This window comes from Castor canadensis, chromosome 5 (genome assembly GCF_047511655.1).
Source record: "Castor canadensis chromosome 5, mCasCan1.hap1v2, whole genome shotgun sequence".
In the NCBI taxonomy this organism is placed as follows: Eukaryota; Metazoa; Chordata; class Mammalia; order Rodentia; family Castoridae; genus Castor; species Castor canadensis.
In genome coordinates, this window is record NC_133390.1 from 79,072,788 (window position 1) to 79,083,557 (window position 10,770).

Genomic DNA, 10,770 nt, shown 5'->3' on the forward strand with positions numbered 1-10,770 from the left:
GTCCCTTAATTCTTATACTCTGTCAAAACAAGAGCCTGGAATTTCTTTGAGCAATCTAAGTGATGCTATAAGATTTATATTGTAGATTTACGATTTTAAGGACCACCTTCAGCTTTTGCTACAGCTTCCTTTAGAGGGTAAGCTTCTTGTAGACTTCTTAAAACTCCCTCAGTTTGTTTTCATAGTTACACAACTGTCCACCCCTAGAATGGACCCCTACCCTATAGGTTACATTTGTTAACATTCCTCTCCAGTTTCCAAGCTTTTCGATGTACAAGTTTTCAGAGAGCTCTCCAGTTCTCCAACTTCTATTTCCTAACTATCCTTACACTGGAAAATTCATTCAATCTGTTTGTTTTAGAGGCCAGCTCTCAGAGTAAATGATACTGTCAAAATAAAACCAGTTTGACTGAAAAAATTAGTAGTTCATGTTATTCAACATAATATTCTGATAGCTCCAAAATTTTTTTTTGACTCAGACTCTCTCCTGAGTTCCACATTCATGTATTTAGCTGATTACTTTTCATATTCTTTTGAATGTTTAGCTGGCATTTATGTGTAAATGACCAAAGCTAACCTCTTGATTTCCACAATGCTTTCTGCTCCTCTGCATACCTCTGCTCTATAGAGAACACCTCTACTCACACACTATCACGTCCAAATATAAATCTCTCTATCATAGTCACATCAGCACATTCAGTCAACTCAAACCTCAAATTCAGCTAAAATTTGACTAAATCTCATTTCCTGTATGCTACCACTATTGTCCAAGACCCTATCATCTCCCACTTAGATTTTTGTCATAGCCTCCTTTCCAGTCTTCTTATTTCTGCCCTTGTTCCCCTAGAGTTTATTATCAACCCATAACCAGAGTGACTTAAAATATGCAGAGCATGTAATTTATTTTGTACATTTTGTATATTTTGTTTCTTATCTTCCTCAAGATATAGTCCAAAATATGTAATCTACTAGGGGCACCCACCCCTCTGTTCTTAGCTCTTAACCATCTCTTCATTCTCTCACTCACTATTCTATCACATTCCATGTTCTTTGATAAGCTATACATATTCATGTCTCAGGACCTTTTCACTTAACTGATCCCTCTTTCTTGTAAGCACCTCCCCCATGACAATAACTGTGTGATGTACTGCCCAGATTTCATCCAGGTGCTCATATGTCTTCATCTGAGATCTTCCCTGTCCTAATGTAAAATAGCAACTCAATCTCTGTCACTCCATATATTGCCCACTCTTTTTCCTCTACAAGTCAGCAGTTCCTATAGATATTGAATGCTTATTTTTTTTAATCTGTCCAGTTTCCCACCAGGTCTGGATGTTTGTCTATATGGATTGCCTCTGTGTCTTCAGTACTTAGAATAAAGTTTGCATGTAATACCTGCTCTTAAAATATGTACAGAATAGGGGATGAGGGTGTAGCTCAGTGAAGGGGAGAGGGGGAATGCTTACAAGCATTCACAAAGCCCTGAATTCAGTCCCCAACATATACATGTGTGTGTGTGTGTGTGTAGAGAAACAACAGTATTAAAAAAAAAACCAGATATCTCACACTTTGCCAAGAGGACACTTAAGCTTATACTACTACAGTGAGAAAGGGGAAAAAATCCCAAGTTTCTGCTACAATGCAGAACACTTCTGTGTCCCCCAAATATATGGGTTCCCCTGCCATACACACATACCAAACAATTCAGCAGATTCTCCAGTGGACAAGCTGGGTCCCTTCTAATTCAATTTAATTCTTACATTGTGTATATAACCTATTGGCTATAAACTGAGATTCCCACAAACCCCTCCTGGGTTCAATTAATTTGATAAGTAGCTCCAAACTCACAGAAACAATAATTTATTATTGTAAATGATATTACAAATTATATAAATGAACAGCTAGATGGAAGAGATGCATAAGGTGAGGTATGAGAGAAATAGGAGAAGAGGCATAGAGTTTCCAAGCCATTTCTGGACATGCTACCTTCCAGCAATTTCCACCTGCTAAGCCACATGAACCCACTCCTTCTGTGTTCTCTATGGGAGTTTCATTTCCTAGGTGTGATTGATTGGATCATTGGGCATTGATGATTATCCAGCAGTCCCTCTCTGCTCCCTGGAGGTGGTAGGTGGTACTGAAAAGTTCCCACCAGCTAATCTTGCCTTCATCTTTCCTGTGACAACCCTCATCCCAAAGAGGAGCTCCTAGTCATCAGTCAGCTCAAGAGCATACAAAAGACACTCATCATTCTGGAAATTCCAATGATGTTAGGAGTTGTGCACCAGAAAACAGGGATACTATAGAATTCTTAAAACTGTTGAAATCACCATAAGAAGGGGACTAAGGTAGAAGAAAGGAGAAAAATAGAGGAGGTAAATCTATCTGGATTATAATGCATATATACATGGAAATGTCACAAGGAAACTCTCTGTATAGCTATCTTAAACAAATAGAAATGTCATTTTGTTCTTTTACAAAAATGGAGAATAAGAAGGCAGAACAGTTCTGGCCTAGTAGTTAGGGGAGGATGTGGGAAGAGGGTGTAGGAGGATGAATATGGTGCCAATACTGTGTACAAATGTATATAAATGGAAAAACGGGACCAGTTGAAACTATTCCAAGAATGGGGGATAATGGAGAATTATGGAGGGGGTGAATTCAACTATGATATACTATAAGAACTTTTGGAAATGCTACAATGTATGTCCTGGGGAGTGGCTCAAGCGAGAGAGTGCCTGACTCACAGGTATGAGGCCCTGAGTTCAAACCCCAGTACCTCCAAAAAAAAAAAAATTCATTACAATGTACGTCCAGCATAACAATAATTAAAAAAAATGGGGATGAGGACCAAATGTAAATTTCACAATATCACAATCACCATGTTCTGAAGTCCAGATTTTATTTAAGGGCCATTTATTTCTTACAGATAAATAAATATCTAATTTGAAAAAATAGAATTAAAATAGATTTATTGATAACTACTGTCTTTTGAGAGGCTTTCCATGACTGCCACAGAGTGCAGGCAAAAGACAATGTTGAAGAGTCAATGAGGAGAAGGATTCGGAGTCACTGATTGGTACAAGTTGCATAATGTAAAGATTGTGAGTTAACACTCATCTAGAGCAAGATTCATCAGAGTGTGAGCAATGGTAAAAGGTTCCTTACATGCTGCAGTTATTACAATAAGTTCCACAGATTAGAGTATTATCTATAGACTACATAAGTGATAAATCTCTCATAAATCATATTTTGAACATTTAAATGATTGATAAATACAAATTTGTTTGCAAGTATTACTAAATTCATAGGGTTTATTATAATGTACCTTTTTAACTAAAGGTTCATAAAAAGAAAAATACATATGTAGGGAGATCATGCTTAAAAGAGCTTTAAGCTGGACAATACTGAAGCCCATTATTAGAGGATAAACCACACAGTCATGGTTTTTCTGCAGAAAGTTTACATGTAAAGGCTACTCGGCAGGTAATCTAACAAAACTTAAAACCAAGGCTTGTCAGAACAGAGAAGATTTTCTGGTAAATTAATTTCTGATCAGAACATAATTCAGCAATCCTTTTAAAACAGACAATCTAATCCAAATTCCTCATAATGTCATCACAATGTCCACCATTCAATCAAAAGTTACTTTGTTACAAAGAAGTAACAAAATGAGAGGTGGTGAAAAATCACGAAGAAGGGAATTGGAGGATATAGATACTAATATGTTGGATTTAGTAGGCAAGTACATAAAAAAGCTCTTATAAGCAACTGTTATCCATATTTTAAGGACCGAAAGCAAAATATATGGCTTTAATGCATTACCAGTGGTGAAATGTCAGAGAAATAGAAAGTATACAAAAGTCAGTGAAAAATAATATACAGTTTTAGTGCATTAAAACTAAAAAATGCATGGCAATTCTACAACCAACAAACAGAATATTTGAAGTAGAAAAAAAATCACCGGATGACTTTAATAGTAGATTTGAGATAATAGAATAAAGACTTGGTGAACTTGAGGATAGATCAGTACAAAGTATTTAATCTGAAAAATAAGAAAGCAATTTTTTTTTTGTTAAGAAAGCAATTCTTAAAAAATGCCAAAAATCTTTTCTGACACACTGGTACATTCCTATAATTTTAGCTACTCAGGAAGCTGAGCCAGAAGGATCAGTTGAGCCCAAGAGTTCAATTCCAGCCTGGGCAACATAAAAAGATTGTATCTTAAAAAAGAAAGAAAGAAAGAAAGAAAAGCCTCCCATACCAGTGGTACAATATTGTACTGTTTATAATACATGTGCCTGAAGACCAGAGGATCAGAGAGAAAATAATGCAGAAAAAATGTTTGAGAAAACAATGATTGAAAATTTTCCAAATTTATTTCAAAACATCAATCTACATGTTCAAGAAGCTTGGGAAACTCCAGAAGTAGAAATATAAAGGAAAGGCCCTAGGACACTCTAGTCAAAATGTTGAGAGATGGAGATGAGAAAATCTTCAAGGCATGCACGATAAATAAAAAGCACATTGCATACAAGCAAATACCTATACAAATGATGGCAGACTTCTAATCAGAAACAATATACACCACAAAATATTAAAACGGTAACCTTAATATGTTCAAAAATAACAAATATCTGTCAGGTAAGTATTAAATATGTAGCAAAATTGTCCTTCAAAAATAAAAATGTGACTCAAAGGTAGAGTTCTTGCATAGTAAGTGCCAAGCTCTGTGTTCAGTCCCCAGTACCACAAAACAACAACAACAATATCAACAGCATTTTCAGATAAAAGCTGAGAAATTTGTAACCACAGATCTACACTCTTTGAAGCAAAGTTAAAAAGAATGTAGTGGCACGCACCTGTAGTCCCAGCTCCTCTAAGGGCTGAGGGGGAGGATCACTTGCCAGTAGCTCAAAGCTAGCCTGGAAACACAGAGACCTCATTTTAGAAAAGAAAAAAAGGGTAAGAATAATAAAGAAAACTTCAAATTTAAGACAGAGAATGATTATCTAAAGATGAGAATGTTTTCAAAAGATTAGACTCTTATCTTTTCTCTTTATTTCCAAAAATAACAATTTATTATTTAAAGCAAATAAAAGTAATAATTGTAAGGTAATGTTTACAAAGAATGTATAACTAAAATTCATAACAAAAACACAATGTAATGAGTGAATCAGTGAAAATAAATTTCCATGAGGTTTAAATGTGAAAAACTCAGAAGTTAGGAGGAGAGAACATGAACCAATTAATTCATTTTATGTGTCCAGAATTGTGCTGACCATAAAACCTGGCAGAGATATTTTATAAAAGTAGCAACATAGACCCATATACTCATGAAGATAGATCCAAAAATCTTCAACAACATTTTATCAGATTAAATCCAGAAATAAGACAAAAAGGTTAACAGTTAAATACCCAGTGTTTAACCCATAAACAGGCCCTAGAAGGCTCCTCTTTTAAGGAGATGAGGGTAGCTTAGCAACAAAGGAAAACTCACCACTGCTGCCCTGATATGGGGTTGGCTACAGAATTGTATAGAGTTTAACTGGGATTTTGATGATTGGTTGTTTCTTTCTCATGGGTTGTGTTGATTGGTTATTTGTTCCTTAGATCATAGTTTGAATTTAATTCGCATGGGAACATCTCCTGAGAGTGGATTCCTGATCCCATCTGGCCCATTTCACTTGCTTGACTCATTTCCACATTCCATCCAGTCAGTCCTTGACATTTTTCCACCTGCCCTGTTTCCTTAAAAGGGACCCTCCTTCACATCATTAAACATTTTACATTGCAATATTCAGTTAGATATTATGTATATATGTGAATGTCTAAATAAAAATCCTAAGAAATCTAAAAGCAACTACTAGAAATAATAATAAAGCAAGAGAACAGTGTAAACATTGAGATGCAAAAAGCAATTGTATTTCTATCTGTTAGTAACATATAATAAGAAAATGGAAGTAAAAGTTAAATTTACTGTAGCATCAAAATGCATAGAAGTTTTAGGATTGAGTTTAGACGGTCTGCTGTCCCAGAGTCCGAGCTCGCTGGCTGGCGGAGATGCCTGCCCCAGGCCTGGCGATGGCGAGTGGCCAGGTGCTCCCGGCCTTCCTGCTCTGCAGCGCACTGCTCATCATGAAGATGTACGTGGTAGCTGTCATCACAGGCCAAGTGAGGCTTCGGAAGAAGGGCTCACCGGAACGACATGGAGACCATCTATCCCTTCCTCTTTCTGGGCCTCGTCTACTCTTTCCTGGGCCCTAACCCTTTCGTGGCCTGGCTGCACTTCCTTGTCTTCCTTGTGGGCCGCATGGTACACACTGTGGCCTACCTGGGCAAGCTGCGGGCGCCCATCCGCTCAGTGTCCTACACCCTGGCCCAGCTCCCCTGCGCGTCCATGGGGCCCTGCAGATCCTCTGGGAGGCAGCCCGCCACCTGTGAGCAGCAGCTGACACCTCCTCGGCCACCAGACTGGGATGAAAGCCACTGTGGCTATACCTGCAGACTTCGTGTCACTTCCAGATTGGATAGTTCGAAGTCCTGGTTTCCTGGCCACCCATGAATGATGGGTCTGGGCCCAGTGGGCCTCTCAGTGTGAGTGTGTGCATGAATGTGCGTCCAGGTTTATGAGACCTTTGAATTCCTTAGAAAGTTGTTCAGCTTAAGTAACAGAGTGTTAGACATTGCTTTCCTAGCTGGGCACCAGTGGCTCGTGCTTATAATCCTAGCTACTGAGATCAGGAAGATCACAGTTTCAGGCCAGCCTGGGCAAATACTTTGTGAGACCCCCATCTCCAAAATAGCCAGAGCAAAATGGACTGGAGGTGTGGCTCAAGCAGTAGAACACTTGCTTTGTGAATGTGAAGCCCTGAGTTCAAACCCCAGTCCCACCAAAACACAAAACAAATCACTCCCTCTCCTGCCCTAAGAGGAAGAAGAAAGAGGGGAGACTCTTCAGAATTGTCAAATCCGTACTTCTCAACCCGCTAGGATGCAGACTTCTAGACTGTGACTTCTTCCACCCCCCAGAGATCTGGCACAGCCAGTCAAAGGGAAAGCCTGGCTGTGTGGGGTTTGATTTTGGTTTGGTTTGGTTTCTAGAGTCAGAGTCTCAGGCTGGCTTTGAGCTCCCAATTCTCCTGCCTCAGCCTCCTGAGTGCTGGGATTATAGGCCTGTACCACCACGCCTGGCCCACGTGTTTTAAAAAGGCCTCCATGAGAGTTCCAGGGATGGAAAGTTCCCACTGGACATGGGATGCTTGTGACTTTTATGGAGGGATGGCTGTCACCGTTTCCTGTGGACACTTCCCTTGCCCTTCACTCCCAGTTTCTCAGCTGGCTCCTCCTCCATGTCTCAGGCAGGTAGGAAGTTCTCTTCAAGGCTTTGGTTGCTCCACAGAGCTGTCAGCTTGGGACAATGGGCTGTGAGTGACCAATCACTAAAAGGAACTTTCTGTCTCCTCCAGTATTTGTGAGATTTGAAAACTTAATGTTCCCTGTGGGGAATCACGAGCGTGCATGCATGTGTGTGTTGTCTTGTCTTGAGACCTGTGTGGTTTTTCCTACATCATTAAATAGCAGTGCCTGACCTGTGCAGCCACTTTCTCTTAAAAAAAAAAAAAAAAAGGATTGAGTTTAAGGAATATATGCAAGACATCTAGCCTGAACATTGTCTTCAGTTCTGTGAGTAATATTTGGTATTACTGTATTATTGGTATCTGTAGTCATGGATCAGAAGAAAAAATAGATTATGAGGTTATTGTTCTCAAAAATTGATCTATAGATATAGTGCAATTTCATTTAAACTTCCAATAGGCTTTTTTGGTAGAAATTGACAAGTTGACTTGCAATGCAAATACTAAATGTTCAAAACAATTTGTGAAAAGAACAAAGCTGACTGATTTGCACTTCTGGTTTTCAGATCTTATTAAACTACAGTAAATAGGACTGCAAAATTGGCATTAGAAAATAATTCAGTGAAATAAAATAGAGAATCTGGAAATTCCATGTATTTGTTTAGCTGATTTTCTTTCATAAATGAGGCAGACTAGAATAGGGAAACTTTGGGACTCATAAGTAGGTTGCCTAGGGATGGCCCAGATCACCCTCTCCTTGAGGGAATCTCCCATGCCCCTCCCTGCTTACTGATTATTGGATGAGAATCACCTGGTTCCTCCCTTCCCATAGATTAGTGTAAATTTTAAAAGTACCTAAAAAAGAGAAGCTTGCTCTCTCCACCTCCAGATTCCACCTGCCCTACCATGCTCCCCTTTGTAATTTCCTTTCCTAATTTACAATAAACCCCATTTACACCCCAAGCGGTCTGCTTGGGTTGTGCGATTCTTTCACACCAGAGTGCAAGAACCAAGATCTTCTGGAAAAAATTTTTCCATTAACAGAAAAATGCCATGGATTGTCTTGTTAACAACTGAAGGAATTACTATTTTAGAAAAGTGACAGGTACTAATTCTAAATATACTCATCTTACGGAACTGCCTATAAAAATGTGGCCATCAAAACAAACATCATTTTGTATCTGTTTTCCCTTGTTTCTACCTCATTTTCTTTACTTCTTTTGCTTCTGCTGCTCTTACATTTCCCAATAAGTGGTAACATGCAGTTAACACTTAAGTTTTGCCACAGCTTCTGTTTCTAATGGCCCCAGGCAAGTTAACTGATAGAAGGAGTGGCTCCCAGGAGCTAATCCTCAGTATTATAAGGTTAATCATTCAGGTTCTAGAAGCCATAGGGACTCATTCCATTGCTATTATTAATCAGAGTATCAAAAATTCCTGACCTCTGATGGAATCACATTTATTAAAGCTTTCACTTTTGCTTAAGTAAAGAAGTAGGGATAGAAGGAAGACCATCAGAAGGTGAAGTAGTTTTTACAACTGATTGACATAGAGGCATTTATAATAACCAGGTTCTAAAAGCTAGGAAAAAAATTTTTTTAAATCCTTGATTAATCTTCCATAACAAAGGGAAAGAATGGGTCCTGAAGTCTTGAGAAGAAGATATTTGGGTGTTTGACCCTCCTAAATTCCCTGGGCTGTCATAGCCAGCAGAACCAGTCCTTGCCACTTGCCAGAAGAAAACAGCCTAATTTAAAGACCATGTAATAACCTCATTCATGACTGACTTGCAATATGACCATTGGTGTTCTAGGGATCCATGACTGTCATTGCCTGTTGTCTCCAGGACTGTTGATCAAGTATTAAAACAACTTGAATAGAGAATTATAAACCTCAAAACTTCTGTTGTGATTTCTTGAAGCCTGGAAGAAATGGCGATTGTTTATAGTAAATGAAGGTGAAATGCTGGAATGTCCATGCCATTTAACTGAAGGATTTTTTTGAGAAGACTCAGGGAAGTGGGAAAATCGGAAAGAAATTGTTATGCAACACCTCAGAACTATCACCTAAAGCCCAGAAAGCACTGCCTCACTAAGGTAAAAATAAATGCATAGGTGAAGACCATGCTGAAATCACTGGAAATCTTAGTGATAGTTTCCTTCATCCGTGGAAGATGCTGCTATAGAGCTAAGCTACCTTATAAGTGTGGGGAAAATAAGCACATGACTTTACAATGGTTCAGATCAAATGGAAAGCTACATGGGCAGAAATTGTGGAGTAACAAGTCTATCTCTCAGTGGGCTTACTGTCTATATACTAATCTTACGATTAATTCCACAATCAAACAAATATGTAACTGAAATGTGCACACTTAGCAGTTGAAAGAATTCTTGCATGGATTCTTTGACCTTTGGAAAAGTGACAATTCAAGGTGGCAAGTAGAAATATCTAAAACTGCATCCCCTACCCCAAAGATAATAAGTAAGAAATAATATCATATTCCAAAAGAGTTTAAGAGATTCAAGATACCATGAAAGATTTAAAATATAAAGGAACATTATTACTCAGCATTTTCCTGATCAATTGATCTGTTTGATCTCTGTAATAAACAGATAGTGGGAAGCTTCCATAACTTTAACAAAATCATAACAGTATTCATTGCTTTCTGTCTGATTTCAAGAACTGGGAAGGGTCTGAGATTTTACTCTATTTGCAAGAAAATAAGTTATTCTGCTACAATTTCATGAAATTCATGGGCAGAAATTCATGGCAGAAATCATAAAATTCCTGGGTTAAAAATAAAGGATAGTTTATTACTCACAGAAATAGCAGTGTCAAGATCATCAACTTTCACCAGCTCCCAAGCCTCAGTTCACAAAGGGCAATGGGAGGAGCGCCAGGGATTTCTGCACTAAAGGGTTGTATTACAGAAGAGGAACATCAAGCTTTTAAGACCCTGACTCTTTGATAATGGTCACTAAGCTTGCTTGATCTTTGTCTTGATGGGACATATGTTTTTATTTTTATTAAATCCAGACTAGAAATAAGCCTATTCTTTGCTCTAAAGGGAGAGGCTATCTCTATTTTCCAGAGCTATTTGCTATGCAAACATCCCTGAAGACATAGTCTGGAACAAAGGTAACAGAGAAATGTGGGATATCCATTGAAAAATGATTCCCAACACCAGATGTTTTATCTTTTTTTAAGCACATTAATCCAGCCATTGGCATTTGGTACACTGTCATCAAATTAGTGATCTCTTTATTGTGGAGGATCAACTATAGTTTGCCTTTACGTACTATGTTACTTCTCCTAGAATCTTTTGTAATATCGTCTTTGAGTATCTTGGCTATGTTGATCATTTTCACAACTTGTAGAATATAATTCTAATCTCTTCTGCAGATAACTTCAT

The 10,770-nt window shown here is 38.2% G+C and overlaps 1 pseudogene; it reads left to right on the forward strand.

Annotated features, from left to right (window-relative positions):
- The first annotated feature begins 6,034 nt into the window (after positions 1-6,034).
- LOC109693023 (prostaglandin E synthase-like) lies at positions 6,035-6,444 on the forward strand (annotated as a pseudogene).
- Positions 6,445-10,770: the final 4,326 nt, after the last annotated feature.